An 18,541-nucleotide genomic window follows, 5' to 3' on the forward strand; every position below is an offset into this window, starting at 1 on the left:
CTTCCACACTTCGCCAGAATTAGCAGGCGCGTGTTTACGAGGAGCTTTTCTTTTTTACTACTACTTCTTCAGGGAAGCAAACCAGAGGCTTTAAACAAAAGGCCAGGGACAAATCCGGGCTTGGCGTCGGGAAACAACATTTTCCCTGAGTGTAAACGTGCCTCAGAAGGGCATTTTGCCCCCCCTGCTCTCTGCTGAGCATTTCCCCAGGGGCTTGCGGCGGGGCACCGTAGGGAAAGGTGCTGTGCTCCCTGCCTGGCAGGCAGAGCAGGAGCTGGCACCGCACCTTTACACTGACCTCTGCTCCTTCCACAGATTTGGAAAGCTTGATCCTTTTGGTTGGTTTAGTTTTGGGGGAGTTTTTTTTTTGTTGTTTTGGTTTGTTTTTTTTTTTTCCTAGAAAACGTCTCTCTTTTTGCAGGAGGCAAAAGCCCTCCTGTTGACCCCAACTGTCTACAGAGCAGGCCTTGGACAAGCAAAACTGAAAAGAGCAAGGGGAAATACCAACACTGTGCTTTCACGTGCACTTCCCACACCTCCATCGCCCACGTCCCCTCAAAACCACTTTGAGGTCAAAACCAGTCACCGAGGGCTTTTGCCCATGTTCCCCCAGCCCCGCAGCCCCAAACCAAAGCAGGTGCTTGAGCCAACGGCGAAGTGGTGAATGTAAAACCTGTATAAAAGGACGTGTACAATTAAAGGCAATGCACGATTAAGCCTGTGGAGTTCACCGCCTCGTGATACTGTCAAGGATAATGGCATAGCACACTGGAAAAAAATGATTGCACAACTATGGCTGAGGAGAACATCCCAAGTCATCTTGCTAATGACAGTAAAGGACTCCCACTGCAAGGGAAACTCCAGATTTTCGCATGAAACCAAGCTTGAGAGGCTGCGGTAGAAAAATCAAAATGATGTTTGGTTTTGACCTCATCAAAACATTTGATTGTGACATGGTCAAAACCTTTCATTTTGATACAATTTAAGGTTTATTTTTTTCCAGTTTGTTAACTCAATTCTTATGTTACATTATAACTTACAGATGGTGAAAATATTTTGACTATTATTGTGCTATGACTTCTCATGTTGGGCCAAATTAGTTGGCTACTACTATTATGTTATGACTGTAACAGTCAAAAGCTTTAGACATTTATGTTTTAACATTATCGTATATAACAAAGCTTAAAACAAAGCTGGTGCAAGTCAGAACAAATCCAAGTCCTGTTTTTTTGAGCCGAGAGATAGCAAGTGCACGAGAGGCCGGAGCTGCCATACGGCGAGCACAGCACGTGCCACGTCGCGCTTGGTGCTCCTGCAGGACGCTGACGAGAGCTGGAGATCCTTCTTGTCAGCAGCTTGATGCTGCTTTGAAATTGGATCATTAGCTCTCCCTAATCCATCTCGTTTTTAAGCACTGGTGGAAGTAAAGGAAGAAAGCAACAAGCATCAGCTTTGGGGGACTGCGTGGCACCAGCTGTCGGGATTTGAACCTAGGAGTCACAAATTTGGTGCTTCTCTTAACAGCCACAACTCCTGCAGTTAGATGATTATGCCCTGTTTCGAGTTCATAGTTGTAACAGTTGCTAATCCTCGGGACTGTAAGAGAAGTCTTGCAAAGAGGCCCTGGAAAGGCCGACACACCGAACTGATATAAAATAACCCACGTACCATGCCAACGCATTCTTGCCGTCTTTTCCGTCTGGGGAAACCGCGGCCTGACTCCTTCTGGTTCAGGCTGGACTTTGGCGAGACAGAAGCTGGCAAGCCCTGGAGTCTGGTGGTTGCACGAGGATGTAGCCAGGGCTTTTTCATCTTGCACCTCACCCATACAATCCCAAAGAAGCGCCTGTGCCATTACCGTGCGGGTCATTGGTATTCCTTCCCGTGCCTCCGCGCTCCGTATCGCCGCGCTCTGTGAGAGTGCGTGTGGGATCCTGTCACTCAGCCTGCGTTGTTCCGAGGCAGCCATAAACACTGGCTTGATTACAACGCAGAAATACTACTCTGTACCAGAGGAGGAATTCGCAGCAAAAATCATTGGGTTTATTTTTGTTTATGTTATAGCATTCCAGTAAGTGGAACAGCTGAGTGTTTATCCTACTGCAAGGAAATTCATGTTGGTATTTGTAATAAATGGTTTACACTTTAAGGGATAAAAACAATTCTAAAGTCTCTGAAAGAAAGGGAGGAAGAGATATGAAAATATCTCAGCAAAGTTGCCTGTAAGTCCTTACATTTTCTTCTGCTGCCTCTCCTGGCAGCCCCTGGCAGTCACTGAATGCTCAACATCTCCTCTGGGGAACACTGATACCCAAAGTGGTCCTGATCTCACCTTCCACCTTGCCAAAAAAACAAACAGAGGCATGGGATAGGCTTCAGGGTGCTTTGAGGGAATTGGGTAACCTGCATTTGAAGAGCACAGAGGTCTCCTTTCTGAAGCCTACCTCTCTGAAGGCATGTTCCTCCAGCGGCTGCTGGTCCGGCACTATTCCGATGAAGAAAATAAACAAAACCATAAACAACTGGAAATGTTCCCAAGTGAACCTGTCCTCGTGAGATTACCAGCCAGCTTCGTCAAGAAAGCACATTCAGAAACACTTTGTGAGGCCCCCTGTAACCTCAGAGTGAGGCTGGTGAAGCTGCAGACGAACCTCAGCACCTTGTCTTGGGCTGGGTCAAGTCAACAGCTCCAGCCCTGGTTTAGCAGAGTCTTGAAAGGGACTCTGCCCCTCTGAGGCCACTTGTAAGCACTCCTGGGGGCTTCCTGGGAGGACACATGGGGCAAAAGCTTCTTCAGCCCCTTCTTTTCCCAACAAAACACACTAATTCTTCCCAGTTGAAAGCACTTGCTGGAAAAGGTCACCACAAAGAAATGCAATGCAGAGTTTCCAGTGTCTTTCTAAACAACAAGGGGAAAAAGAAAACAAATTGTTTTTCCAATTCAAAATGGTTTAAAATCAAGTTGGTTATGGTTTTTCCCCAAATAAACAAAAAGCAGTCAAAATCAACACAGAGCCACTCAGTTTACCTGGGCCAAAAGCAGAGAAGCAGCGCGCTTCTTGTGCAGCGGAAATTTGTGGCCTTTTATCTGCTTTGTCCTGGGGTCTGTTAGTTTGGTGGTGATTTATTTATTTTTTTGTTTGTTTCTTTTAAGGGGAATCCCACAAAGGAAAAACAATCTCCTGGTTAGCCTCACCCAGAAAGAGAAAAGCACTGAATCACTGCTTCCTTGCCACCTCCCGTGCCGTGCACTTCCTCCAGCCCACACTCGGTCTCCTCCAAGACGCACGGCTCCCTGGCACACCTCCACCTCGGGACTGGAGACGTTGGGGTTGCGCAGAGCTTCTTGTGATGGGGCAAGGGCATTTTTGCATTGGAGAGAGCCAAACACCCCCTTACAGGGCACAGCAGCCGCTGGCTGTGGAGGAAGCAGTGTAAATTCAATGACTTTCCTCTGCTCTTAGCGCTGCTCATGAGTGGGCCCCTGGGATCCCCTCAGCGGTTTCTGCCGAACGCGCCGTGCCCAAGCTGCCGAGGGAAGGACGCAGACACGCAGCAGGGGCCGTGAAGTCCACCAAAAGCAAATGCATCTCATTTATTTGCTGCTCCAGCTCTCTGGGGATAAGTTCTCTATAAATTGTAGAGTTAAATTCCAATTCACAGATGTGTGAGCAAAGATCCCACGTAATTTCAAGTTGCTTGCACCGTTCTTGCATGTCTGAAAATGAGGCTTTTGCCTCAATAGCGTGTTTGGGAGGTTTCAACAAATAACTGGTATGTTTGACTTGAGATCACATGGGCTCTAGTTACACAGCATCACGAGAAACCAAACCCTCCAGCCTGCATGGATTTGTACCTGCGAATCTGAAAAACGCAGTCTGAACGCCTGACATGGGCATTTGGCGTTTCTTGTGTGGATGAATTGCTTCAAAATTGGCTACCTGAGGTCTAAGCAATGAGACATGGTAATGATGCTGAAATGATAGTGGGAAGGAGGGATTCTGCCGATGACACTGGAGTGAGAACAATATTATTATTCTCATTGTTTTGATATCACCAGCACATTATCCACAATGATCCACAAAATAATGGAATATAATGAAACGATTTACCTCTACAGACACATACTTTATAAGGGCTCAGGAAGAAAGGACAGACTTCTAAATTACCTTGGCTATTCAAATTTAGACAAACACAAAGCACACTAGAAGCGACAGGAATTTTTGCACACTTTTAGAAACAGTGCAGATGCCTGGGGAGGCCACCGAGGATCCGGGCTCTTCCCTCATTAACTCCTCAGCAGAGTTTGCTTCTCCACAAAAGACGTCCTTTGTTCTTTCGGACAACAGACCTAGTCGTTCTTGGAGAGTTCTCGCTCTTCTATCGTGAAAAGATGGATTTTTACTATAAATGCATAATCCACGGACTCAAAACTTTAACTCAGACTGGCCGCCGGAGAGAGCCACTCCACAGCTGTCTCCATCCCAAAACTCTGCACCACCTGCACCACACACCGTCCCTCACTCAGCACAATTTCTACCTGCCAAAGCACATAAAGTTGAAATTCAAGCAAGCACCAATGTGCCTTTGTAGCTGTGGGACCTCAATTTGCTAATTAAGGGAGGATTAAAGCGTGGGTTTAGTGGCTTTGTTCAATGGGACCTTTATTTGGGAGAATCTCCTACTTGAAATCAAAACACCAGGTTGCAAATGCCTATGGCTAAGGAGCGCCCAACTTGCAAAGATCCCTTATATTTCTTTAATGTGTTAAAGGAATAAAACCCAACCTAATGAGTGCATAACCTTTCAGAAGAAAATAGTAGCCAGACACTTCAAAAAGCATGCACATGTGTGTCACAGAGAGCTTGTATCGGCAGACTATGAAGTATGGATTTCCTAATTCATAGAATATCAAAGATCGATGAGGTACTTAAAAGATAGCTACTTGCTGCTACTCCTCTGGTGGATTTCCCTACTTCTGGCGTTTATTCGGTGGTTATCAGAGGGTTACAAAGTTCCTTCCTTCTTCCCTTCCATTCTCTTTTTTTCCTTTTTTTTTTTTTTTTTTTAAATGTGGTAGAAGATATTCATTTAAATAAAAGAGGAACCATGACTTTTTCCATTGGTAATCTGGTCCATGTGTTCTCTGCAACTGAGCATTTTCAGAAGGGCCTGACTGTCTGGGTTAATTGTTTAATGCTTTTAGTTAGAATTAAACTTTGCACCTGCTCTGACAGTGATAAATTAAATGTGCTCCTTTTCCAATACTGTTGCCCTCTTTAAGTAGAGACCAAGAAGTGTATCTCCCTTCTTTCCCAGCGTTTGAGGAATCTGTGCTACACTTGAGTGTAAACCAGTATAATTTGTCACTAGAGCTAGCGCCAATTAAATTGATTGCGTTGGACTGAACTTTAGGACCTCTAATGCAAGCACTAAGGGAAAAATGGGCTTTTTTCTGCCCATTTCCCCATGTGGCACTTAGACATAGCTCAACAGTGGAAGGCTTTCAAGGTTCAAAAGGGTTTTATTTTCAAAAGAAATGGGCATTGATCAGTTGCATTTAAAGGCAAAGATAATTCCAGAGCTTGAAGGCTGGATTTGTGTTTAAGGTCTAAATCTCTTTCTTTAACCTTGGGGGGCCAGCATAACATAAAAGCAACAAAGAGATTAAGATTACAAAGGGTTTGCAAGTGTAAATGATGCAGTGGTATTCTTCAAACACAACACAGGCCGGATTCACAACCACGGCTCAGGTCAGCATTTGATCTGTTGATTTTACACCTGTAAAAACAACTTGTGTTTATTTGTCACTTCGGTGTTATCTTGGCAAACGTTTGGGCGAGAGTGCTGCCGGACTGAACTTGCTGATGCCGGGGAGTTTGAGCTCGCCTTCTTAAAGCTGATTGAAAAGTAAACACTCTAAAGGTCAGCATGGCAGAGACAATAAGAAAATCCTTTTTCTTTGTCAGTGTAACACAGCCCACATGAATGATAGGAGCAGTATGTGCTGCTATAGTCTTAAGTCAAGAAGTATAGTTTTAATGCCTCGGGGAGTTCAGCGGGCTGCAGGGGAAGGCGTTCAGCGGCGGCCAGCACTCGTTATGCAGCCCACATACGCAGTCTGGCGAGCGAGCCATGGCCACGCAGGCTGTAAATATGCAGCAAGTAATTACCCTTCTGGGGTCTCTCCTTTAGCGGGCGACCAATGCCATTGTATTTCCAGCTCCGCCGAGAAGTCCCCCACTCCCGGCTGTAAAATATCCCAGGGCACCCATGCAGCACATCCCAACCCGCGGCACCTCAGCAAGGCGCGTTTCCCCAGCCGGTGCCACGGCAGAAGTACAATGAAAAGGACTTTTGGCAGCACTGGGGTCGCAAGCAGGTATCCCTGTTGCCATTTGTGAAAGGGTTTTGGCCAACAGTCTGCACAAGCTTGCAAGCGTCCTCCAGTTTGGGGCCAAAAGCTCCTTCCAAAGGTCTGGCGGGTCCACCTGACTGCATGAGGCATCCCAGCATCTCAGTGGAAGAAATGTTATGCACGGCTCATTTCCCAGTAAGTACCCGCTCCTGTTTCATGCAGTAGTCCCAGACATACCGAAGGGAAGCCCAGTACCTCCTGAGGCCACCCTGCTTGCACAGCAAAGCAGCAGCCAGTTTCCTCCCTGTGCACCCAGGGCAGCCGTCCTGCTGCATGCAACGCCCCAGTCTCCAAGAAAGCCGAACAATTGCGAGGTGGAGCTGGGCAGCCAGGGGCCTCCGGGCAGATTTATGCAGAACCGTGTTAATGGGCACAAGGAAACTGTCCAGTTTTTAATTATAAAAGGGCACCGTGCAGCCCCTGCCTGCTGATGATATACGGGGAGAGGGATGCACCTAAGTACACCGTATTGATTCAGGCAGCAGCAGCCAACCTGCTAACTGATGTGAGCACAGCGCTGGCCAAACGCCGGGCGTGCAGCACTGTCTGCGGGTGTACACGCGGCTGTAGAATAGGGGACACATCCCTCAGTGCTAACGGGGAGGCTCCCCTAAGGCCCCCAAGGAAAGCTGCCCCCGCTAAGCTATGTGTGCGCGCACATCGCTCTCACCTGAGGCTCTGCCCTTCATGGTTGGTAACAGGCACCAGCAAATGGACGCCCACACGTGTAGGCTGTGCACAGCTCCTGAACACGCCATTACTTTCTGCTCAGCAGCACGGAGACGCAGCCACTGGCATGAAAATTAACAGCCCCCTAACCAGAACTCATCAGCTGCGAAGAGGCTGCCAGGGCTGGGTGCAGACACAGCCACCTCCAGGTGGGGACAGCGGGTGTGTCTGTGCAGACACGCATGGATGCCTCCAAGCCCAGTTTCCCCAGCTGACACCAACCAGCGTCGTTCCTCCTGCACCAGCGCGTGATCCGGCCGTCAAACATTGCTGTTATCAGCTGGCATCGCAAAGGAGACATGAGAAGCAACTATTGCAAAGCCTTTCGTGAGACTTGCTGCAAAGTCTGCAAAAGAAAGTGGATGTTGAACCAAGATAACCTGCACTCGAAGCCCCCGTGCAAGACAACTCACCAGGTCACCTCCTACTGAAACACTACAGCAAAGCCAAATCAGAGATCAAGAAGTCACCATGCCTGTAACCTCTATCTACTGAATTTACTAGCCGAAACGAGAGCCTCAAGGCTGACCAGGAGAGTTGTGCTCTTCAGGGAACGCAGCAAGGAAGGGCACGAAGGCCAGCATCATTTGCCAGACTGAGAACTTAAGACACATGCAAAGCCGATTGCAGTTTTGTTGCTATTTTCAAAAAGTGTGAGTTGTTTCAACAGAAGCCTAATCTGTGTATGTCTGGAATAGGAATGAATGGATTAGCCTTTCAAACCCTTCAAGATCAGGTCAAGATCATTCAAGCGAACCACAGCTACAGCAAAGTTGAATTCTGCATCCAGCAACTTGCAACACAAACAGAACATTTACTTATTTTAAAAAGCACCCAGTGTCAGCACACTGCTTTCAGTGGGCTACGAGGATGACTAAGAGCGGGCGAGATTAGTAAACAGTAATTTATGTACCCAGATACACGCTATGCATTAGTCATCTGAGAGTGTGCTACCTGCACCAGCTAGCAAGGAACACCACCAGGCATTGTTTGAAAAATGTATCCTGATTACAGAACAACAATGGCATTGTTTGGTTTGAACTGCGGGTATTTATGTTACGCATTCAGCTTCCCCAGTGTTTCTTGACTGGTTCTTTTCAACTGAGTCCCATTAAATTAAAGTTCCTTCACTGAGCATATCAGAGAAACACTGAAGAATTTTTCATAAGCATTACTTGACCCAGCTGGAGTATTTTCATTGGGACACGATGGAAAATGGTTTTCCCTCACAATAGGAATGGCTCCCGTATTGTCAGGGAGATGCTGTTGTTTCACTTGATGCCACTAACTAGCCCAGGCCTCAAGTGCCATTAAGATATTGGGTGGAAGATTTCCAGATAGCATATTTATTTGGAAGGGTTATTATGGGAAATGGAAAATAAATAAATAAATAATGAATCCCTAACCTGAGTCAGGCAGAGAGAACTGGGATCTGGGTCACCCTCTGCTCAGGTGAGTCCCAGAGCCGTGAGGCCAGGAGGGGCAGCACTGACGTGCGCCCTGGGAGCAGTGGGGAACACGGAGCTCCCATCCAGTCCTGCTCTCCCTCCATGCGATTTATGTCTCCCGCTAAGAGAGAAAGGTCATCAGACACAGCAAGGGAACGGGAGGGAAAGTTTCCAAACGCATCAGGAAAATGTTTTCTACGGATGGGGGCCGTGGTGCCCCTGAAGCCCCACGGAGGCTCGGCACCGCGCTGTCCCGGGCAGCACGCGGGGCACCCAGGGGACAAACACAGGATTTCACTGCGTGGCCACCACCTCCCGCAGCCAGATTGTGCTGAGCAAAGTCATCTACAGGAGAAAACCAGAAGAAATGCTCTCCTAGGTTGGACCAAGCAGCACCCAGCCCCGCGCCACCTCGCCGGGAGCGGCAGGGAGAGGCGCTGCCTAAGGAGCGTGCACACCCCGCCGCTCCCCGAGGGTCGCTCCCCTTGCACCCTCCTGGTGCCTGGCATCCAGAGCCTCTCTGGGAGGATGGTGGAAGGTACACTCCTGCCCATGCCCTCCAGCATCTCTTTCAGACACCAGCTACATCCCAGGCTTGCTTTTCCCCAGGTGGCCTGGTGTCTTGGGCTACAAGATCACTGTCTGCAGGTGCGCAGGGGAGAGAAAGGGGGTTTTGCCAGCCTTTTTACTCATCCATAGTTGTTGCTTTCTGGCTATGTAGCAGTGCTTCTGAAGAGGTGTAAAGGTCTGGTTTGGTATTGAAGAGCAAGGCAGCAAAGCATCATTCGCTTTTGTCAAATCGCTCCCCACTGCACGGTGCAACCACCTCAGCGTACCCACAACCATCTTCTGCATTACTCTTCCTGATGTTATGAACCCCAAAGTCCCCGTGGCTCTCCCTATCTAACTAAATCCGGCCTCATCCCACACACTTTCCTACAGGAAACCCTCCATCTTGGCATACATCCACCCGAAAGCCCGTAATTCTTCCACCTGGGACAGCTTTGCCTATGGACCATTCCCATCACTCATGGCCTAATCACGGCAGGCCCTCTCTTAAGCTTCTCACTTAATCAAGCTGCACTGCATCCTCCGCAATCCCTCGGACCCATTAGATGCTGGATCTCTGAGATCCTGCCTCAAAACAACACAACACTTCTCAAATAGCAAATAAACAAGTGAAAGCAGAGACCACACAGCTGCAAGCAGTTTTCATTGCCTCCAAGGTTCATCTGTGGCTATAATGTCCCTCAGTTCCTAGTACACGCTTAAGTAAACCATGTTAGCACGGGAGAGATTTACGCAGGATTTTTTTTCCTAGTAGAGGATTACTAATGGGAAACAGCCACCCCCATCTCCTCCTGTCATGTTCATCTCAGGGAGTGCATTCAATCAGCACTGTAGAGGATTTCACAAGAATGTAATTGCCAATAAGTGAAACGAGTGGCAAACACTCCAAAATCCAGATGAAGAGTTTGAATCCTAACATTTTAAGAATTCTGTCCCATATTCTGCATCTTCTGTCTCCGGGGCCCACCAGACCAGGCACAGGACAGGAGCACAGCAGCAGTGCCCACCACGCTCTCACAGTTAAGATGAAAAGATAGCAAGGAAGGACTGGTGTCACCTTCTGAGAAGAAATAAGTGCACGCTGAGGCAGGGAGATTGTGCTGAAGCTAGCGTGTAGCCCCCAATCTCCTCTATTTCGGGGCAGAGCCTTCACCAGGACCACCCCCACCTTCTCCTTGCCGTAACTGGTGATCATCCATTGCTCTCCACACCCCAATCCTACCGCTGCTCTGCTCCAGAGGGAATAAGCTGCTATTAACGTCAAAGTTGGAGAGAGGGGTCCCTGTATTCCTACCCTGGGAAAAAAAATAAATAAATAAAATGATGGGTAGGAAGAAACATCCACTGAGCCAAATTTTGGAGCTGTTAGATCAAATGACAGGTTTTGTTTAACCCAGGTCTCTGTCCATGCTGTGTCTCGAGTGACGCCACGCAGCAGTCCTGCCTCGAAGGGGTGACCTTAGGGAAACCACAGCCAACACAGGAACTGGGCCTTTGCCTGCCCCAGCCTGGGGCAAGTGCGCAGTGGGATGAAATTTCTCCTGTCATCTTTGCCTTGATTGCAAATGAAATGTGTTAAGAAAAGTGATTATGCTTAAACTCAAGTGGCTGAACTTCTTGTTGGTTTTTTTTTTTTTCTCCCCCAATCTCTTCCTTTTTAAAAAGACATCCCTTAGACAGCTGAGCTAATAGAGTCCAACATCTTTGATGATAGTGATGCTAACACTAGAAACAAATTATAGTGTTCAGAAAGTTTGAAAGACTGAAAAGAAATGCAGAACGTGTAACACCAAATTTGCCTGTCAAGTACTTTTTTTATTACTGCTTGTTTCATTTTATTTTATTCTTCAAACTGATGTTTTTGCAGCTCTCTGCCTCCCCATTGGAGATTCTAGCTAGGAGAATACTGATTTGCCACTTCAATCATCGCCTGACAAACACAGTCCCCGCAAAGTGAGAGCCGAACCATAACAGGTATTTCAAATCTTCATAAGTCACAACACATCACCCTGAAGTGAAGCATTTCATTCACAGGACACACTCTTCTGAGAGCAGCAAACATTTTTAATTCTTTTTTTTTTTTTTTTTTCCCTTTTTTTAAGTGCATGAAGCCAAGTTAACAAGTGGCCACGCACGCAGCCAGCATCACCTGGCAGCTCCTCAGACGTCAGCAGAAACTTCCTTAAATAAAAGCAGCTGAGAGTCTAGCTAAACATTTTAAGTTAATTCAGGCTCAAGACTGTTTTCTTTTTTTTTAAAAAAAAAAAAAAATTCTTGTGCTGTTTTAACCATATATTCCCTCCTGTGATGCCTTTCAGTCTATCATAAGGCTTCTCTGGAAGCCCACGCAGCAGGTACCGCGCTAACTGGTGGCTTACAGCGTTGCTGCTTTCAGCAACTCCTGTCACTGATGGCTGCTGCTTGTCGCAGCACATTGTATCTGAGATGCTCTCATTGCATCCTCAGGCTCCTCGTGTCCAGTACTCCGAAGGGAAGCCTCCCAGTGTCCAAAACCAGCAGAATTGCCACACAAAGACTGAGCAAAACAGCACAACGGCACCTTGACGGGGCACACTCCCCACTCACCAAGTGCATTTTCTACATTTCTCCTGTATTACCTCTTTGGAAGAAATAGAGGTGCTCTAGATGCCAAAGAGGAGAAAGCCACACCGTGGGACAAGCACTCATCGTGCCCAGCAGCAGGGCAGAGGCCGTGCCACCAAGCCTGCGCTAAAGCTCACCCGTTCGTAGCAGGAGTACTACTGCCATGAACCCAATGCTCCGAGCAGGCTTGAATCAGCAGAAATACTCTCCTTGCACTGAAGGTATAAAATAACCAGGAAAACCTATATCTTCTTGGTCTCAGCTTTGCTGCCTGGGGGCGTTTAACACAGATCTGTCCCTCAACAACGTGATGGAAACACTGTGTAAACGAGAATTTCTGAGGAATGGTGCAAACGAGAATTGGCCGAGGCTTTTCATACCTGCTGAACGTAGCTGTGAAACACATCAGGTTCAACAAAATAATGGTACAGTGAGAACCAGGGGTCCTCTGTTTGCATGGTACTTACAGGCATCTTCTTTTGTTCTTTGGATCTGTGTCGGGTTCTCACATCCTAAATTTCACATCAGATTTCAAGTTCAAACGGACAGCATACCTCAGCCAGAAGAAGAGCATTTCCACCTGACTCTGTAACTCAGGCCAGACTCACTTAAAACTCAGCCCAGGTTCATCAAAAGGTTTACAAAACCTCAGTGAACTTGGCCCAGATTGGGATGTGTAATGTGTTGCAGCTGTAACGACTTTCACCTGGTGTGGGGTTTGCTCACTGAAGCTTTCCCACAGTCCCAATTAGGGCTCAGATGGGAACTGTTGCTCCCCACCCATTTCTCTTATCTCTGCATCTTATAACTAATATTATTAAGCTAATGCATTTACTTTGCTCTTCAGCCATGGGAAACGATCATCCTCCTACTACCCCCTTTGATTTTAGTATCGAACATGAGAGCACAGCCCCAAATTTGGATGTCAGAGCGCACAGGAGGTTTGCATTGACTTCACCAGGAGATTCTCATGGGTAACAAAGAACCTCACTCAGGCCACATGCAACACCAAATTTATTTCAGGACGGATTCATTCGATGTGCTACAGTCATGGTTAGCCTAAAGATGCCCAGAGCTTGTTACATTCACAGCAATCCCACCAAGAGCTGCTGTCACCTTTGGGTCCAAAGGTCTGCGCAGGGGGCTTTGATGTCCTTAGGCACCTTTTTTCGGTGCCCTTAGGCACCTCTTCAAGGATGGCTGCGCTTTGAGAGCTTGCAGTACCTGGCATTGGTCGTCCATCTCCCTGAGCCTGGGTGGTGCCATGTCAAATGCATGGCACCACCACGGGCACCACCGTGGGCGATGCTGGCAGGCTCACAGTGGTTCTCAAAACTTTCAAACAACTGCAAGCTGCTGCACAGTAGCCAAACAGTAGCTGCTGCTACAGTAGCTGCTAAAAATAGCAAAAGGGACCTGCTTTTGGGGGTGTGCAGGACAACCTGGATTCCTCCCTACTATCTGCGTTGGCTTTTTACTAACAGCAGACACAAAGCACCATGGACTTATTTGGGTGGCTGCTTGTTAATCGTTTGTTTTCTAAGCAAGAAAACAAAATGTCTAGAAAAGCAAATTAGGAATAACAGAAAGGTTGTGCAACAGGAAGGGAAAAAGAACAGATTCAGGTCAGATCACAGCCCAAGAAAGAATTACCCACTTCAGTAAATAATTCTGATCTCAGTAGTTTTAAAACAAAAATTTGCTAAAAAACAATCAAGTAATTTTTTCCTTACCCTGCTCTTTTTTTTTGTTTGTTTTGTTTTGTTTTGTTTTTTAACTGGCACTGATTGCTCTAGGAATGGTTACTCCTTTGTTTAGACCAGTGCTCAGAAACTGCTTTGGGTCTCTCCTGCAATGTGGATGAGCACCACCAGCCCCTCTGACCCCAGGAAGACCCCAGGCTGCTGTATGTGGCTTCCTTCCAGACCGCAGAGCTCAGGACTTTCAGTCATGGTCATCAAACCAGCCGGCTCTTACAGGTCTACCTCTCGGATCCTTTGTGCAGAAAGGGCCAGCCCTGTCCTCCTGGCGGGCAAGTGCAAGGTGTCAGGTGGACGCCCACGGACAACATCTTGCTCTCCTGCCAGGAGACAATGTGAGATTTCTGCAGAGCTTCATAAGGATGAAATTACCAGGGATAATTGGCTTTAAGAAGCCGTGTTCATTTCCTACTCACTGAGTTGAAATCAGGCCATTAATCTGGGAACAATTCTTTCTTTGCGCAGGAAAACGGAGTGAGAGCTTGTCCTCCAAGTAGTGCCCAGATTTTGGGGAAAGCCTTACTCCTCCTCACAGGGAGGGCAGTAGCTTATCCTTATCACTTTTTTTGCAAGACATTCCCACAGGCCCATTTAAAAATACCACAGATATTGTCATGGGACTTGCTCAGGAGTTTTAAATGGGACCCATTTTCTAGCACCAAGGAGCGCTTCTATAAAACCTAAATTCTCCGTAAGAAAGCATTCCTTTTTCTAGGAACAGCCATACTTCCACCAGGAAACTGAGAGGAGCTATTTTTGCTTAGGCCTGTTCAAACTTCGTCAGAAATATGCAGATGGTCAAAATGACCCAGAAGGGTTCAGCGCTCGCGGCACGTTTCCCACCACGGTGCCTGGTTTGCTGTGAGCTCTCCTCTCTTTCCCAGGCGCGACTGCTGACACTGCCACACGGCACAACTCTGCCCACCTCAGCAGCACAGGGGTTCACTCATTTGGGATATGAAAACCCTAGTATGACAAGTCATTTTTTGGTTGTTTTCATTATTAAATTTGAATTTGTTTAACTTCTTCTGGAACAGAAAGTGCTGAATCAGGAAGAAAGCAGAATTGAAGTTGGGCATTTCCTATGAGATGGCCGTTCCTGTTTTGTTTTGTTGTTTTTTTTAAAGTAGCGCTTTAAATCCTTGCACAGATTTTCTAGGATTTTTTTTTTTTCACAGAAAACACCGTCCCTTCTGAACAACCATTTTGTCAGCTCCTTCTTTTTTATGATACTCCTGAAGGCACGCAGATCTATCCCACAGAACATATTGGTTGGACTCAAGGACAGATTTTGAGCGCCTGCTTTTCCTAGCTTTGCTCGTTTTCTAGTCTGTTTGCACTCAGGGAATCACAGAGCAGTTTGGCTGTAATTACTAGGCACAAGAAATATATAAATGTTCAGACAAAGGGCTGGAGCCAGTAAAAAACAAAACCACACATGGTTCCTGCAGTGCAGAAACTCTAAATATTTCTATCTGATTCCAGCCTTCGATGTTTGTCATCTACTTGTTTTCACTTTTGTTCAGTAAAGTAGAGCCCAGGCTAAATACAAGAACAATTACACTTGGAAAATATGTAAAATATTTTTTTATCTCCTATTTGGCCAACCTGAATGTTTAGTGTCTGATATTTTTAGCTGTGAACTTTTTCCTTCCCTCCTCCCGTCCCCCCTGCATTTCAGTGGTGAGGTTTCAGGGACCCATCACCTCCAAGGCTTAGGATTTCTAAACCGGCCTGAAGTTGTGGGGGCTTCCTTTTTCTGGGGATTCAGAGCAGGATTTTAAGACAGGCCAAGTATTTAATACTCTGAGATCAAACGGGAGTTAACAGTGGTTCTGAATGCCCTTGGCAGCGAGCCATCAGCAGCGTGGGGCCGGGATGCCCAGGGAGATATTTTGGAACAAACCCCAGCAATTCTCCCTCTTAACGCACCTGTGGCCCCAGAGCTGCCGGCAGGGCTATGGCACGAGCCTGAAAGCGCATCTGATACCTTCACCCTCTGCCCACAGGTGACTTCCATCTATACATGCGGTGGCGAGCACAAGAGGGAGTGCTGTCAGACACGTTCTCCAAAAGAAAAAAGACCAAAAAAAAAAGGATAAAACAAAACCTGATCTTCGAAGTTTCATGAAATGAGAGCTGAGAAATCAAACATATGCCAGGAGTAGCCCAGAGTCTCAGAGGCTCGAACGTCAGCGCTCCAATATTAGGCTGGCTATTGACCCAACCACTGTAAAATGTTGCTGCTCTTCACAGTTTTTAAATAATGTACCCATTGCTTCCTGGATCCATCAGGCCTGGGAGCATAAGTGGAGTGCTAAAAATGCAAATGGCTTTGAAGCTGCATTAATGTGAAATAAGATGGTCAGTCGATGTTAAGCTGTCTAGACTTATGAATAAAGTCCCCTTAAATCGAGCAAACCCACCTAGCAAATAAGCTCATTTGTGAGCCCTCTCTGCATGTAACATCTCCAGGTGTCTTTCCTCCTCAGACCTGTGCCAAAAAGCCTTCCTAGAAACTGTTCCCTGATAGCTTCAAAGCCTCCTGGTTTTGCAGTCCCACTGAAATTTTACAAAGGCATCCAGAAATTTCAGGTTGAATATAACACGGGAGCTGACGGAAAATTTAACAAGTAACAAAGGAAAAGAAGGATTGAAAATTAACAACCCTGCCCCACCCACCACCCCCTTTATTTTTTTAACCTTCAGACACTTTTGTTGCAGGTAATTTCAAACAGCCGTACAATTGAAATCTGTGGTAGATCGTATCCCAGGAGTAAGGGGGTTCTGTATGTAAAAAAAAATAAAAAAAGATCTCTACCACTGAAGTCATTAAACAGATCTATCACTTATTCAAAAATCTAAGAAAAAAAAAAAACAGCTGATAACAAATGAAAGACTTTCCTCAACTACCTATAGGACTTAGCGTCCAGAAGTTCATCCAGATACTCATAAAAAGTTTGCTGCGGGCTCCCTGGTGTTTGCCCAGAAGGGACCATTAAATCACAGGAAGATGGGAACCAATTCTCAAACACCTGATATTTCTAAGCCAGCCTGTGATTAAAAAACCAAAACAAACAAAGAAGAAAAAAAAAAATCAAAGAAAAGAAAAAAATATCAAAAAACTTGTTGTGAAATGTGAAACATATCTGTTTTTCCTTTAGACATGCGTGAATGAATGTTGCAGTATGTGCATGAATGTTGATGAGATGGGGTTTGAGTGCTGAGGGAAGTCTTGAGGGATTGCTCAGTGCTAGGGAAAAGAAAAAAAAAAAACAACTAGGATTTCTTCCCACAACATATGGCAACAACACAGAGCTCGGCATAGCTGAAACCTGCCCGAGGTCCTCACTTTCACTCGCACCCCCTGCTCTGCGGAGCAGCACGGGCAATGCCTCAAACTTGCTCTTTTTGCCTGTTCCCACCTCTTCGTGCCCTTCCCCTCCCAAGTCCGTTTGCTGCTGCCGACCTCCGCACTAGGAAGGAAAAGACAAGAAACCATTTTTAAGTAAGCTAGACGCTCCTAAATTCTCTCTTGGGAAATCAAAGGCATAAGCAGGGGCTCCACGGCAAGCCCGGTTTGTGGTCCGCAGGCGCAGCCCGGCTGGAGCCCAGGGCCAGGCACGCGGAGCGCCAGCGCGGGTGTGATGGATAGGGGAAGTGAGCGAGAGCAGATCCCGCATGTAGGCAAACCCGGGCAGATAAAAAAAGAAATCCCTCAATCGAAGAGATTTTGGGGCCAAGACCAGATGCTCATAAAACTTTGATAAACGGTAGTATGAAATATGCATGTGGGGGCCGGTTTGGTAAAGCTTCATTCACAGTCGCCTACTCTCTTCCTCTGCTGCTTTTCACAAACCAAAACATGCAAGCGGAGGTTGTGAATTCAGGGTGGGGTCTTCTTCCCGTCTCCTTTTTATTTTCTGGGTGACAGAGGAGGGGAACAGTAACTGGTGGCTGGGAGGACACCTGGCAGGGGTGGCACAGGGCAGGGCTGCCCCCTTCCCACCATGGGGTGCCGGGAGGGCAGCTACGCAGAGGGTGAAATGCCCGACCTTCAGCTGCCACGTCTGCCCTGCCCTTCCTGCGGTCAGTGCTCCGGCTTTGGGACTTGCATTTGGCAGGTTTCACAGCCAAAAACCTTTTTATTAATCTGGAGCAAAACTCACGGATTTATGTTGTTGTTGGTGTTTTTTTTTTTTTCTTTTAAAATCAGTAAATTGAAAAACCCTGCAAATCGCTTCAGGTTGATGATGTATGGATTTTCTAAAACAATACTGATTATCCCAATAAAACCAAAATCAATTTTCAAACAAAAGCAGATGGATTTCACAGCCTCGCAACAGGCACCACGAGTGGCATAGCTGAGGGGATCTGAACCGCCTCTCCTCTGCTCTCCAGCTGCGGATGCTCTGTTCCTGGGCAGTCCTGGCAGCCACTCCAGGTGGAAAATACCTCCCGAGGTGAGGCTGAATATCTGCCACGGAGCCAGAGAGCCCAGTTCCCCTGCAGCGGGCCTGGCCTGCCCACGCTCCTCCATCGGCAAACCTAAGAGGGAAACGCACCCCAGGGCAGCTCGGGCACCCAGCGCCGCACGCTGTATCTGCTAATGGAAAGGTCACAAAGCAAATATTAGCCAAAGCAATCAGGAACGTCAAGTGGAAATTCCCTTGAGAACGTGTCCCCTTACACCCCACAAATTCAGGTTGGCAACTTGTGACAGGTACAATCTGGCTCCCATATGTCTCGCACGCAAAGTGGAGGAATGTGTATCCATGCTCCTTCCATCACTATAACAACATGTCAAAAGAGCCACCTCGCAGCAGGAAGGCATGCAGAAACACCAAAAGGAAAAAAAAAAAAAAAAAAAAAAAAAGGAAAAAAACCACGCAGCACTTGGCATCGTCCCTGGAAAACACGCGGTGCCTGTAGGGCTTTGCTCTCTGCACAGCCAGCGCCACCGGAGCCAGACCCCATCCCTGCAGCTCACACCACACGGTGCCCAACGCCTC

General features: G+C 47.1%; 3 long non-coding RNA genes across 7 annotated transcripts in view; 1 reads left to right on the top strand and 2 right to left on the bottom strand.

The window, feature by feature from the left end:
- Positions 1–18,541, bottom strand: part of LOC311434341 — a 226,897-nt gene that overhangs the window by 147,046 nt on the left and 61,310 nt on the right. For 2 of the 5 annotated variants that reach the window (XR_014691407.1, XR_014691408.1), the window contains exon 1: positions 12,237–12,382. The exons of 2 other annotated variants lie outside the window; for them this stretch is intronic. This is a non-coding gene — a long non-coding RNA (uncharacterized lncRNA). Of the gene's footprint in view, positions 1–7,214; positions 7,494–12,236; positions 12,383–18,541 lie in introns of those variants that run through there. One more of the 5 variants, XR_014691409.1, reaches the window with a different exon arrangement.
- On the top strand, positions 12,602–15,101 carry LOC311433352. The gene is made up of 3 exons (XR_014690699.1): positions 12,602–13,430; positions 13,566–13,748; positions 14,708–15,101. It is a non-coding gene; the product is annotated as an uncharacterized lncRNA (long non-coding RNA).
- Positions 12,767–14,081, bottom strand: LOC311433353. The gene is made up of 2 exons (XR_014690700.1): positions 13,946–14,081; positions 12,767–13,873 (listed from the first exon to the last, which is right to left on the bottom strand). It is a non-coding gene; the product is annotated as an uncharacterized lncRNA (long non-coding RNA).

The sequence above is a fragment of the Aythya ferina genome (genome assembly GCF_964211825.1).
Source record: "Aythya ferina genome assembly, chromosome: 3".
NCBI lineage: Eukaryota > Metazoa > Chordata > Aves > Anseriformes > Anatidae > Aythya > Aythya ferina.